This window comes from Rhyacophila brunnea, unplaced genomic scaffold (genome assembly GCF_057557595.1).
Source record: "Rhyacophila brunnea isolate RB1 unplaced genomic scaffold, BYU_Rbru_1.0 scaffold_4, whole genome shotgun sequence".
In the NCBI taxonomy this organism is placed as follows: Eukaryota; Metazoa; Arthropoda; class Insecta; order Trichoptera; family Rhyacophilidae; genus Rhyacophila; species Rhyacophila brunnea.
In genome coordinates, this window is record NW_028233068.1 from 48111549 (window position 1) to 48124664 (window position 13116).

At 27.6% G+C, this 13116-nt stretch overlaps 1 protein-coding gene across 17 annotated transcripts in view; it reads left to right on the top strand.

Moving 5' to 3' along the window:
• bt (projectin protein bent) overlaps nucleotides 1-13116 on the top strand; it is a 229024-nt gene that overhangs the window by 15636 nt on the left and 200272 nt on the right. Inside the window, exon 1 of one of the 17 annotated variants that reach the window (XM_085953752.1) lies at nucleotides 1052-1397. The exons of the other annotated variants lie outside the window; for them this stretch is intronic. The gene's annotated coding sequence lies outside the window, so the exon portion shown is untranslated. Of the gene's footprint in view, nucleotides 1-1051; nucleotides 1398-13116 lie in introns of those variants that run through there. 17 annotated transcript variants of the gene reach the window in all.

Here is a 13116-nt window from a genome sequence, read left to right on the forward strand (position 1 = left end):
CTATCAATATATATTATGAAAAATAAACTATTTATTTTATTCAAAGAATACGGACGTCGGAATTTCAGCCTTGATATAAAACACAAAAACTTATACCTACACGAAAATTAGCACAATTTTAGTAGTTAATTTCGTCATTCGCCCGAAGCTTATTAATTTGGTAAATTACATTGGCGCGAATCCGATAAATATAAGTTTTCCCAACGGGCATCATATTTTAAATTGTTTTAGTAGGTATATATCGGCAAGGCTCTTTTAATATCATTTAACTCCAAAATCAAATTATGTCGTATTCAGGCAGTTAATTGTCAGGCGTGATATTTTTTTAACACGGCCGCTCATGAACAGTCGTTGAGTAGCACAATTAATAGTTGATTCCAAATACATCTGATTAGAATATTCGGTTGTATAAAAAAAGGCCAATTGGAGATTCTAATCTAATCGAATGCATTGGTTAACGATTTATTATTGTAGATAAACGCCTTGTTTATGGAATTGCTTTGAGTTATTTTGCACCTATAAAAATAACAGAAACGTGTTACCAAGTTAACTATTATATGTAGTATAAAATATGATGAACTTTCAAAAATATATTTTTATCGCGAACATGATTTTAAAATAAAAAATACAACATTTTACTCTCATAAATAATTACATTTATTAGTTTTGTTGTTGCGGAAAATATTATGTATTATTTGTTACTCTTATTTGTTTTTAATACATTAATATTTAAGTAGGTATGTACTGTATATTCAATTGAAAATTTCAAATTAACTACCTACGTATTTTACAAAAATACTTTTTTCTCTCCTCCATAATTATTTCCGGTTGCAATAGTTTCGTCAACAACTGCAAACAATAGATGACGATGTCATTTTCCGAGAGAAATCGATCTGGGCGCATTCAAATTACTTCGATATTGAGTGACAAACTTGCCAATGACTGTTTCGCTATACGTCTGTTAGCTGTAGGCGACTTTAAAGGGGTACCTATTCGCCCACTCACTTCAATTGCCAAAGCCGAAAACGCGTTGAAAATAGTTTCGGGGATCAGTTCGAAACCGACAACGATATCGATAGAGCGTTTTTGCCTCTAGTTTTGTCTATTATCCTATACATCAAACGCTGTTATTGAAAAAAAACCACCCTCGAGGGCCTTGGATTTATCTTCATTGATATTGTGAACGTATCCTCAGTTTTAATTACCATAACTTTGCAACGAGTGGAAAAATAAAAAAATAAATCCTTTTACTCTATCTGCAAATTAATTTGCCTAAGGTGGTAGTGATTTTCTTCATTGACAATATAAACAGTGGAATTTTTGACAGTTGTGCGATACACTCATATCGTCCGCGTGTTTTTTCTTTATTGACAAATCAGCCTGCGTTACTGGAGGCGGTGAGTTATTATCAAACTGACAGAGCGTTGCATGATTGACAGTTCAGCCCAGCTGTTTTATAGCATGTTTGACAGTTGCATACTATTGAAGCTGTATACAATCATATGTTTAATTTATTTTGACAAATCTACATTTATTCTACAAAACCTTAAACATTATTTTTTCATCAGTATTCCACAATATGAATACCTATTAATTAAGATTTATTTAATATGGTGTAATTCAAATTTAACTTTCAATGTTTTTAAAAAATATTTTCACGTTAAGTGCTGTATCATATTATTATTATTAATGATATAATTTGATTACATATTATATCTAAGTTATAGTGTAGATATTTTATACATTATATAATAGTTTTTTTTTTCAAATAATTATGTAGTGAAAATAATATATATTATGACTATCTTTAAAATTCTGTCGAAATGCATATATAAGTTAAGACATAATATAATATTATGGATAGTATATTAGTTAGGTTAGGTTATGTTACGATACAGACAAAATCGACTAACATGTACCATCATTATTATCAAAACTACATTTCGATGTTCTAAACCTAGTATCTGACATTCATATTTTTGTGCAGGGGGGAGTTAAAATGTTATACAAAAATAAACAAATTAAATTAAATAAAAACAAATAATTACAAGATAAAAAGAACTTTTTATATACAACGTTTTTACATTCTGTTGAACCATATAAACTTGACTTTACTAGCTTAAACGATCAAAAAAAATGTATTTGATAGAAATAATACTGACATGTCATTTTGACACTCATATTGATTTCCATAGTAACGCACGTATATATTAATAATTTAGTTGCTAAGACCCCAGATCCTTAGCAACCAATAATAGTGGATTTGATTACGGATTTCTTCCGATATAACTTTTCATACAAAACAGAATTAACTGGAAATGAATTTAAGATGGCTAAAAGTATTAAAAGAATGCATTGGCTGAAGTTAGTTAAAAATCGATTGCAAGATTTGTACCGGACAATAAGAATACGACCTAATAAAAACGTTGTAAAATACGCTTAGCGCAACAATATTTTAGTTTATTTTATAACACCTAAATTCCCCCTATCGAAAATATTGAACGTCAGATACGAGGTGTCAATGTTAGAACATTGATATCAAATTATCTATTACATTGATCACTGAGTGGTGTATAAAAAAATACTATGGTTATTTTATAAACACTCTCATTAATATTAGAAAAACTATGAATGTCAACAGCTGTTTCTGTAGTAAAACTGAAAATGTGCCAGGTTCACTAATGGATAGGTAAAATACTGCGTAAAGAAATCATTACCAAGGATCTAAATTTCACACTCCATATTATCTAAGTCATAGTGCCAAGGCAGGCGCCAGAATTTCCTGACCCATTTTCCGTCTGAGTTCACTCCAGAAAAATGCTTTGCGTAAATATCTACCCACCAGTTTTCTTATTTCAGAAAGAAATAAATGTGAGTCAATCCAGTCCTGACGTTACTCATCAGTTGTTATGCGACAGGTACACATGTATGCGGTATATACAGATGTATATACTTGTATATATTCACGTAATTTCATGAGATTTATCACCTTTAGATTACATCACATAATAATAACATATATATTTTAATTAACTATTTTTTTTATTCTACGAATAATTCACAAGATTTAAGAATATAACATTCATTGAATAAAAAAATAGTTAATTAATAAATATTAGCAAGTTCAAGTGAGTTACAACAAAAAATCTTGGAGTGACTGCGACATCGGTTAGTAATTAAAGTAATACCTACTTTGATTTAAAATACAAAAGCCGATCGCCAATAGTAGCTCAATTTGGAAAGCGCTTCTGTGAATACTGAAAACCGTTAGTTAAAATTTGTCGCAATTAAGTATGACTCCCTTAACATAGTGGTCTTGGTGCGTTAGTGCGATACCCGAGAGATGCAGATTCGATTCTTGCGGGGTATATTACTTTTTTCAAAAAAAAAAATTCTATTGGTTATAATATATTTTCTCAGAAGTGTATGTACGTTCAATAAATATATAGATTTTTGATTAAACTCTTTTTAGTAATCTTACAAATAATACACACAATTTAAAAACGCTTAGCTTATTGATCGGATGTGTCGGCAAGTATGTTTATAATTTGTACCAAATTATGTATCTTTGTTTTCGTGTTACTGCTCAGATTCATGTCTCTATTTAAATATGTTCTAGCTAAATCTCTCCAGAGATCGCTGTATTCTGTAGTAAACGTATCTTGTATTATATCCTACTCAATGGTCAAGCCACCGAATAAACTATTATATATTTCCATTCACGATGAGCCTTTCCATTATCTTTTTCAGTTTTTGCTATTTTACCAAATTACTGAAAGTTTATAGATAAAGAAACGTGTTAATTGAGTTAACATTTATTTGGTGAAATATTATTTTTAGAGCAGTATACTATTATTTAAATAATATTTGACAACTTTTTTTGCTAGTAGATAGCAATTTTGGTTATTACACCAATATTATTATGACTGTTAAAATAAAAGCTTAAGTACTTTACTTACAAAATTAGTCAATATTCTTTTTTTCTTCACTCGATTAATAAAATTATTAAGGTAATTAATGTTTGCAACCGTTATCTTATAAATAGGTTATTGTTTTATTGTTCGCCCTAATTTATTAGCTTCCATGGCCTCTTGCATTTCCTGGCATTATTAAGTTATTGAATTCCACATTACGTAGAATTAAAATTATCACATAATACCCAGTTGATAATTATTTGAAGTTTTTGTTCAAGATAGAACCTTATGTAGTTTTCAAATTGAGATGAATAATATAATATATTGTATTTCAAAATAAAGTATACATCTTGAGTAGTGATGTTTAATTTGAAACTCTCTTAAAACATGAATTTATTTCTTTCCTGCTCAAATATATATTATTTCATTTGAAAGATTCACTTCAGTTGTCATACATAATTCATTTTTTATCCGACGCTTGACATGTTAACGTATATCCTTGTCCAATTAATCATATCTAAATGAATATAATATAAATTGTATGTATTTATATTGCTCTGCGCACATAGCCGAGTTGATTTTATATTATTCTAAAAACATAACCTCAAATTTAATATAATTAAGTACCTACCAACACGAATTTATTTTTCAAATAAATATATTTTTGAAATATATTTTGATCATTTTTTCTGTTGAATTTTAAGTATTATGGCAAGAATATTATATTCACTTAAGAAATTATCCATACAGTTTCTAAAAGAAGAGATTTCTATATTTTATATATTTTATACGCGTGTCACATTGACATCACAATAGTTTTAGAAATATGAATTAAAAATTAAAATACTATACTTGTTTGATAAATAATATTAAAATCTTAATTCATCATCATCAGCTTGAATCTATCCACTGCTGGATGAAGGCCACTCCAAGCTGATTCCACTTCTCTTGGTCCCTCGCGTTGCGTTGCCACGTACTTGCGCAAAACTTTATCATTTCATCGATCCAGCGGCCGCTAGATCTACCTAGCGGACGTTTTGTCCCTCTTGGATACCACTGAATGACTAAATTTGTCCAACGATTGTCCCTTTTTCAAGCTATGTGTCCAGTCCATTTCCATTTGAGGTGTTTTTGCGAACTCTATTACATCGCAAACCCTTGTTTGTCTCCTTATCCACTCATTTCTCTTTTTGTCCTTTCACGTTATGCCCAGCATGCACCTTTCCATACCACGTTGTGCTAATCTACGCATATTATTTTTGTTGTTTTGGAAGGTAACAGTCAACTCAATTCTATAAGAATGAATCAGTTCATAGTAGTTTTTCTAGGAGTAATCTTTTTGTAAACAATGTAATACACAAATGTTTTGATATTTTCATAACATAACATGACATAGAAAAAAAAGTTCGGCTCGCTCTACATACATCACCCACCCGTAAGCCCACAATGAGCGTACAATTTTACGATCTCGACAGACATTTCCAGTGATTTAGACTCCCGCAAGTGTTAGCCTGTGAATTGGTGATGTTATTTGGCAGACGACCAAAGTTATACTCGGGAAGTGAACGGAAATGTCATGCGTTCTTGCAACGCTCGGGATCATTCGGAAGTACTCGGATGGTCCCGGCTAAGCGAAAGCATTATGAGAGCTTTATCGAAAGCTTTCAGAATTACGAATAAGTAGTGATAAATTTTACTGATTGTAGCTTTGGATCAGTATTATATAATTATTGATTTATATTAATCCAATGTATTATATAGGCAGTGGTAATTAATAGTTATGTTAGGTAAGTGTTATTACTTCAAAAAATTTATCCTAATGGAACATCATACAGTATATTTATATAGTTGTATTAAATGATAGACCTGAATAAAATCTAATAGCCATATGCATAGTCATATTTACGTACTTAAGTGGTAAAGCAGCGTTTAATATTATGCCATTTAAATCGCGTCGTATTTATTAAATAGGCTTAGTTAAGCCATACTCAACGTTGACTTCTCTATAAGCCCATAACCAATTGCCTCCGAGAACCAAAATTTGAAATAAGCTGAAACAGAACTCGTAGAAAAGTTTTTTTTAACTAACTTTTCAGTTATTTTGTATGTACTTAATTTTCCTTTTTTTATATAAATATTCATTTACGAACTATGTTTGATAACTCTAATCCATGTAGACGTTCCAATAATTTAAAAACGGTGGTTTTCTACGGGTATTTTATTTCAAATTTTTATACAATACTATTTAATAAAATTTAACAGTAATATAACATATTTTCTACACATAACTTTTAACAGCTTTAAATGGGTTGAAACGCGGTTAGATAACTCATGCTATTTACTACGTAACTGAATCTGAAGCATACATGTTACTAATGAACTTTTATAGGAATTGATTTTATTTTTCATCTGAAAAACTTTTTATTCGACATAGTATAGACACAATTTATATAATATTATTTACTATTAGGTATAAACAAGAAATTTTGATTTAAGCATACTGTGCTCAGGCATTTCCAATTCGATAGCGTAAGAAAATCTTTGAATTATATCTTTATGGTATTCATGTAAGATTATAGAAATGAATAATATTTTAAATGTATATGAGGCACCTGTTTTAGTTTCTGATTAACTTTGACTCTAATATTATACAATTTAAATCGATGAGTGTATGGTATATTTTTTTATATATATATTATTATTAACAAACTCAGTTTGATGTATTTTATTAATTTGCATAAATCGCACAATCGTATCTATTCATATAAAATATATCCTATGACATAATAAACTGAAACTCAACACTCAAATATTAGGGAGGTCTTATATTTCTGTCTAAGATTCTGGATTTTTCTTACTAAACGAGCACTTCATGTGTCTCATGAAATACTAGCACTAGATTTTATCTTATTGTTATTAATTAATTAGTTAAAAATATTCTTCCAAAAAAAAGACGACTAAGGTCAGGAAATAGGAGTCTCTAATAGAAAAGTTTAAACCTATGATATTAAAATTATTATTTGTATATTAATTAATATGGATATATTTTGTTATTTTAAATAATGAGTGAAATTTAATATTGTTATGTAGTAATGTTACAGTTAAAATATATTTTATTAATAAATATACATTTTAAATTAATTCTAATTTATTTATAAGAGTGTTTTCTTGTTGAAATTACATAAAATACGCGATAAATTCGCGACTGTCATCAGATTTTTTTAAATGTTTGAAATTTTTATGTTACCTGTCCACGTTCGTACAATAAATTATATGGTTATTATATTGAACGAAAGCCGAGCTGTGCCAAACAAATAACTGGATGAACACCGTCTATTTTTCAAATTATCCGAATAATTTCAAAATTTCAAAGCTGAAATATTGAATTTAAAATATATTTTTTTATATTATAATTCAAGTAATTTGAAAAATCCTAGAATAAATTTTAAAGTGAGCGAGTTTTGAACTTATCTATTGGTTGCCAAGCCAGTACACTTTGAGTCATCGACCCAAGTATTTTTTTTTGCCTAGGTATAATATATTGAGAAAAAAAAAACAATTTATTATTATCTATTTTGTTTGAATTAAGGGAGAACGTGCGCCGCCGCGTAGGTCAAAATGGAGATTTTATGCTATTTTCAAAGATTTTTAAATATAATATAAAATAAAATAATCTTAAAATCTGTTGTCCCAAGGTTCACAATATATTGTAGGAAATGTACGTAGTATTGTGCCTAGGTATAATATATTGAAAGAAAAAAACAATGTATTATTATCCATTTTGTTTGAATTAAGGGGGACGTGCGCCACGTAGGTCAAAATGGAGATTTTATGATATTTTCAAAGCATGATCCTGGACATTCCTTAAACGTTGTAGATAATCTATTTATATAATTTTGAAGCCTTATTATCCCATATAATTATTTTAAACATTTGATGACTGCATAAAGTATTTTTATTACATAAAATAGTATTATTTTAAACCTCTCGCTCTAATGTTTTAGAATATAGTCATATTTCGGTATATTCATGTGGAGTGGTGTTAAGATTTTTTAGATTTTTAGACTTTTAAACGCATTTAAAAAACTATTAGTAAAATTAATGTTACCATTATATAGTGACATATTTACGATACAAAATTATATTTTATAATCTTTGTGATCCCAAATTCGACAAGAATTAGGCATTTTTTTTTTCAAAAAATGGGCACGATTAACACATTTGAAGATAATTCTAAAGATACTGATTATAAGCTAAAGCTCACAGCCAAAATAGGTGCTCATGAAACATAGCACTTATTGTAAATATTAGAATACTTCAATACACAAATATGAAAAACTACCACCAATAGCCGTCGATAGCGGCCTATAACAGTATTGTGTATAGAATAGATGCGATGGTGTTGAAATATTCTCTTATGTATATTGTTGTAACGTACCTACTTGCATTTTATAATATTTCATATTTAGTAGGATTATTATTTTTTTTTCACAGCAAATAGGTACTTAATTTAAAAATTATGGTATTATATAAAAATTAACACTTTCACTTATAAATTATACCATAAATATTTACTTAAGTATTTGTTTTTGTAATATGATCATTTTAATTAAATTGTATAGTTATCAGTTGAAAGACTTATTCCCTCATTTCGTACCTGTATTTAAAACTAGCGCTAAATAAAAACAGAAAATAGTATTGATCAAAAATACTTTGCACCTGATTTTAAATAAACGAAATTGACAGATCGATTGAAAAGTAGACATGAAATTCATGTATCAACTGGGATTCTGGACTATTTTACCATATTCATTAAAAACAATTGACATTTTATTTACAATTTCTAAACCAGAAAACTAATATAATAAAACAACGAAATATTATTACCATGCATTTATATGAAAATACAATTTTAAAGTTCGGTAATCGAACTTTCAATCGGTTTTTGCAAATTTCTTTTTACTAGAAATACCTACAGCTATCTGAAAAGCTCACGTCAAAATATTTCAATCGTAAATTATTATTCATTTGTAATTAGAAAAAAATATATCAAAAGATGTTTTGATTCTTCTGTGGATTTGTTAGGGTTTGTATTTAGATAGAAATGTGTACGTATATGAAAACTGAGTTATAGTTTTTTAATGTATTTTGTGTCTTAAAACTGGATACTTTCCACAGCATAAAGTTTGTAGAGTGTATAACATAATTATATCATAAAATGGGAAATGTAATTTTTTAAATCAAGTGTATTTTAAACATACATCCATCTGCTAAAATTATTATAACACTTATTATTATTATTATCCTTAGTAAACAGTTAATATAGCATAGTAGATAATATATTAATATGTTTTATAGTTACTGTATTTTAACATAAAATTTTATATTATCTGTATTTATAGTGATGTATTGTGTTACGAAATTTAAATTAAGAATATACAGGAAAAATGTGATAAAGTGATAAAAAAAATCCCAATTTCTATAAATAATCTTAATTTATCATATTATAGTCATATATTATTATTCTGACAGTAAATGTGTAATGAAAATTATATTAGATGTATAAATTACATAGTAGACGGAAAATATATTCACATAAAGTCTTTTTAATTGACATTGATATATTTATGAATAATTAATATACAAATGTAATGAGAGAAATTCTTTTTTATAGCTAATATCAAAGCCATCGTATTTTTAAACATTGATAATTAATCATGTCATTTATCGGTAGTTTTAATATGACAGAAACAAACACCTAAATACTAGTAATAAAAAATATCATTACGATTATACTTTGTATACTATCTATTATTCTACCCCTATTTTTATAACATATTAGTTTATATTATTAGAAAATACATGACTAAATTTATTCTCATATTTCCACAAATATTTTATTAAAATGATTAAAATATAACACATCATTATGGTAATTAATTAATTATTGATTAAAGTTGGTTTCACCCGCGTAGTCTATCCTTATATATGGATTACCGTAAATCGCATAATCAATAGGTATTTATTGAAATAAATTTTGGAAAAATAGTGAAAACATACCTAAAATCAATATTTAATAAAGTATTTCTTATATTCAACGAATAATTCACAAGATTTTGAGAATGTAACATTCCATATAGGCATTGAACATACATAAAGACATTTCAGATATATACCCATTAGAAAAAAGCATATTTGAAAAAAATACGAAAAAATATCCCGTCGAGCATTTTATTTTTTTCAAATATGATTTTTTCTAGTGTGTATATATCAGAAATGTTTTCAAGTTATGTATGTTTAATAACAATATGGTTTTCTAAGTATTTATTAAGCAATATTATAATAATTATACGTATTTTAATATATAATAAACAATATTTTGACAAAAATGTAACTTCATTTTATGGAAGAAGTATTATAATGCAGTTACGTTAAAATGAATATGTATACAATCATTGTTGATTGAAGTCTACTGATGTGTACACTGTTTATAAAAAATCCAATATTTTAGACAAATATTGTTTTGTAAAATAGTACATGAAAGATAAATTATCATGTTGTGAAGATACTGTCAGATAAAGGTAATTAAAAGAAGAGAAAAATCTATCTATAAAATCTATATACATAAGGTGGGATAAAAGGCAATTTGATGGCAGGTGAAAATACATTTATTTTGTGGTATAGACATATTTAATAAACTTTATTAAATTCCGCGAAATAATTTCTGTGCTTCTGTAAACATAGCCGAGTAGCTCGGCTTCGTCGGCAAGCTGAGCAACCGTTAATATGTGAAATGTTTATTCAGGGCAATCTCAAAATAAACTTGAAAATAAGTTCGAGTCTAGAAAGCTACTGGCCGCCCAAATCTATTTCTTGCATTTGTCGGGATTATTTAATGCTACAGAGAAGGTGAATGAATTATATTATCCAACTGGTACAACAAAAACTTCATCTAACACTTTAGAACAGATTCTAGAATAGTCTTGTTGTCTTCAAGCAATGTAGGTTATTTTTACCGCTCGTACTATTGCTTTAATTCATTCGTATTATATTTTCTAAAATATGTTTATTGAATAGTAAAGAATTTATATAAATACATATTATAATAATATATTAAAAACATCATGTAAAAAATATATCAAATGGAAAATACAGATCGTAAAATGTTGTTTTATATTCAGTCAATTGTAAACTCAAATATCTTACAATATAATCGTAAATTAACAATAAATGAAATTAATGTATAATGCGCGTGTCAACAAATGCATAATACATATATTAGGTACCTACATCAAAACAAGGAGCTATCTTTTTATACTGCCATATTTCAGTGCGCCAACGGATAGAATATTATTATTATATTTATAATATACCAAGAAGCATTCAAATACAGTGTTTTATGAATACTCTAAATACGATGTGTAGTATATGCATTTATTATTTCATTTGTGATAGTTTAATGACTTGAGACAGTAAAATCATTTAAGTATATCGTTGTATTATGAAATAAGAAAAGATTTTAAGGCCTCACGTACAATGTAAATCAAAAATGGTGAATTTTAAGTAGAAAATATTGCTCTATTCTCAAATTTAAAAGACATCATTTACAATGATACTCTTTTATGGCATTAATATATGTTATATGATCATTAACTGTTGATTTATAGGATGAAAAAAGGTGACAGTTAATACGCCACCTGTGGATCTATTCTATACACAAAGCTACTATTGACGGCTATCGAGGGTAGTTTATCATATTTATGTATTTGAAATTATAATTTTTACAATAAGTTAGCCGTCTAAACTGTCTATCTTGCTCTGAAAGTTAACACAGCCAAGAGAGATGCTGTTAAAACATAGCACTTTTTGACAGTTCGGACCGTTAAATTATTGTACAATTGATAGCCTCAATACATAAATATGATAAACTACCTTTGATAACCGTCGATAGCAGCCTTATGTATATAATAGATGTGGTGGGCCCTTTTTACATCAAAAAAGGCGCAAAACAATTAATTTCTTTAAAAAAAATTAAATATTCATGTTTAAATACAGCGAGGTATTTGCGCATTTATTGTTTGCTTTTCGTGTATTTCTATCAGTTATTCTAAGCTTAAGAAAGGTGATAATGGGGTAGTAAAACCCTGTTTATTGTACCTCATTTGAAGATTGCCACACATAAAGTTATGGATAATTCAGTAAAATGAACATTATTTATTTTGATGGTTTTAAAATACAATTTCTGTCAATTCTACGATATTTGTGTTACTTATATTTAAGTAGTTTCCAAACTAATCATTCGCCTAATTAGTTATCTTTAGATCGTTGTGAAGATAGTTTTATAGCCTGAATTAGCTGTCAAGATAAATGACTCTAATACCGGAGAATTAATAAAAAGTTTGTTTTCTAATACCACTTTAATGGCGGTTCAATTCATTCATTATGTTGCCAGTTTTAATAAATTTATATATAGTATGTAGTGCTAAATATTTAAAATCCATTAAATATTGATATTGGTATAATTCATTGTAGCTGTTTTTACGCAATAATATTACAATGATGCACATATATATTCATTATGCATGAAAAAGGATTCAGTATGTATATAATCTATCAAAAAAGGGCGAGACTTGAACATGCAGAAAATCATATCATATCATAAATTCCTTGTATATTGGATCCCATTTTTTTATGATTTATGAATCAAGTACAAATTTATTATTAACAAGTATATTTCTGTAGTGTTTCATATTGTTTATATTTAAAACGAATGCTGTATACCCTGTAGATTATTCACTGAATTAAAATTGTTTAATTAGATTTTCAATATGTCTTATTTATTAATTTTTATTTACGACATACAACTACAATTTGGCTGACAGTGCTAGACGTAATTATTGCAAAGAAATATTTCTATTTTCAAAAATAATTTTCCAATCGATGAATGACAAGTTTAGGTAATTAGCAATATATATCTCAAATTAGTAAACCTGCCAATAAAAAGCTGTATCATTGTTCAAGGTTAGTATTAACCTTTCAAAGTTGTAAAAGCAACACTACGAGTATATTAAAAGAAGCTTATTCTGATATTTTTCATGGACACTGCCTTCATTATACCTTTAATAATAGGCAATAAAATCTATTTCTATTGGCTTCTTGTAGCTTTCAACAAATTACTAAATCATTCAACAGAGGAAATGAC